Source organism: Echinops telfairi, unplaced genomic scaffold, assembly GCF_000313985.2.
Source record: "Echinops telfairi isolate 266 unplaced genomic scaffold, ASM31398v2 ScPeMD7_18;HRSCAF=68, whole genome shotgun sequence".
Classification (NCBI taxonomy): Eukaryota; Metazoa; Chordata; class Mammalia; order Afrosoricida; family Tenrecidae; genus Echinops; species Echinops telfairi.
Window position 1 is genome coordinate 96,616,336 of NW_022103915.1, and position 2,412 is coordinate 96,618,747.

Genomic DNA, 2,412 nt, shown 5'->3' on the forward strand with positions numbered 1-2,412 from the left:
GTCGACTAACACAGGAAGCCAAGAGGCTGCTGCAGGAAGAAAGCTAAGAGTGTTTTTATGTATCAAGGAAAGAGACTAGGATTTCTGCTTTGATTTTTTAAAAATAACGAAATCATAAGCCTATTGCCCAGCCATCAAACCCAGCCACTTCATCTCATTGCTTCAATAGTGGAAGAAGCCACTGCTTGGAAGATAGACTTGCATCCTATGCCCAGTCCTGCCTCTGACTTACTCTGCACTGCTGGGTTAGTCAATTGACATTTCAGACATTCAGTTCCACATCAGCAAAATGAAGGGACAGCATCATATGATTGCTAATATGCCACCCACTTTCTGAGTCTCCATTCTATCCTTTCTTTAAACTCCAGAGTCTGACAGTGGTCTTAGCATTGCCTTCTCCTCCACAGGATGTGGCAGGAAGATTATGGAAGTCTGTGAAGCCCCAAAAGTACTGTCAAGAGAAGCAGCTTCAAGCCAGGCTAGTGGAAGGAGGCAGACTTCACCAGGAAACACTCATCCTTGGTGGCAGCATGAGTGTCATCTTGGATGTCAGAACGCAGCTGTTGGCACGGCTGAGGGCACCCAGAATTTTGTAGGCCACCTTGGAGGAGAATATGTCCAAAGTCCATATTTCAGTGATGACCAGTCCAAACCTGATGTTCCAAAGGCAGGTTTGAGCCTCAGGGCTGTAAACCATGTTCCCATAATAGAACCCTTGGAGTTACAGAAATCACCTTGAAGTTCTTGACTTAGGTAAAAGTTTAAGCTCCTGTCATGCATGACAGACAGTCTTGTGTGTTTCTCACTGTCACTTGATATTCTTTGGGTGGGCTACCTTCCTGGGACAGGCACCTTCTTTGTCCTGATGGTACAGCATTGCTTTGGACATGGGGGCAAAGACAGCCTGGGTGTGTGGTCCTACCAGCCTGATCAAGGTAGAAATTAGATTAAATAGAAATGCATTTTGTGCTAAGCCAGTGTTATGAAGAATTTTCATTGTCACCGTGGGGCCTAAAACCATACACCCTCTTGAAATGGAAAGAGGAATTTCCTTCTTGGCCAGATAATTTTGTTCAACACCCAGGAAGTTTTCCTCTCTAGCCAATCTCATCCCTCAAAGCTTCCTGGATGGGAGACTTTGTCATTCACCATCAAGAACACCCTCCACCTCTCCACTGACTACTAGAATTTGGAGAATCATTTGATTCGGCGTTTGAACAGGGGGAGAGGGGAGTCAGTTCTCCTTTTTCCATCAAAGGCAGCTCCCTGGCTTCAGAGGGCCGAAAGAATACCAGGATCATTGTCTTGTCATGGACAAGGCATACTGAGGGCTCAGAGAAGGCATCAAATCAGAGCGAGTGGGACATGCCTGGAAGAAAATGCAGTCGGGAGAGAAGGTGCTACACAACCCAATGAGCGAATGTGAAAGTGCCAGATTCTCAAATAATTAGTGTGGGGATGTGTTGCAATTAGAGGCAATTAGCTAAATCAATAGACTGCATCCGTGCGGCTCTAACGCATAGCTGCTGTAGCACAGCGATCCCGGTCCAGACCCTTACAGCAAAGAAAGGATGCAGGGGCACTGACACACACATGTACATGTATGACGCCTTCTTGGAGAGGAGAGGAAGTAGGGGTAGACATCTGGAAGACGAAGGGGGTCTTTAAACGAAAAGATCCCTTTGAACCGTAAGAGTCAGAGGTGCTTGGATGGGCAAAGTGAAGAGTTTTCTGTTCCACCCAGCTGGATGAGGGGACCAGAGCAAGATGAGATGTTATAGAAAATAAAAGCGACCTTTCCGTTGGACTTCCAGTTCATACAATAAAATGTCCAGGCTTCATCGTTGCTCCCATGGGAAAAGCAGTTAGAAGAACCAGGTGAGGGATCTCTTTGGTACAATTGAACACCAAACCTCTACTGAGACGGGGACAAAATCAAGGACGAGATGAACACCTATGACAGTTGCACAAGTGGTTGGGGACTAGCGCTAGTTCCACAGATGTCAGGTTGACTTCCACTGTCAGGTGGCCTTGGGTGACAGTGAAATGTTTCAACTATGTGGCAATCCCCACACTGTCCTACTTCCCCCACACCCACGCTTTTCACAAGTACTTGCTTGTGAAACCCCAAGCTCAACGTGGTTCTTCCCTGGCTTCTGGGTTTGAAGCTTCCCTCATTACTCTACGCCCGTGGTTCTCCACCTTCCTCATGCCGGGACCCGTTCATACAGTTCCTCAGGCGGTGGTGACCCCAACCATAAAATTATTTTCATTGTTACTTCATCACTGTCATTTGGCTACTGTTATGAATCGGGCGGCCCCTGGAAAAGGGTGGTTTGACCCCCAAAGGGGTCACGACCCACAGGTTGAGAACCACTGCTCTATATAGTCACTCCTTTAATAGCACAGGTC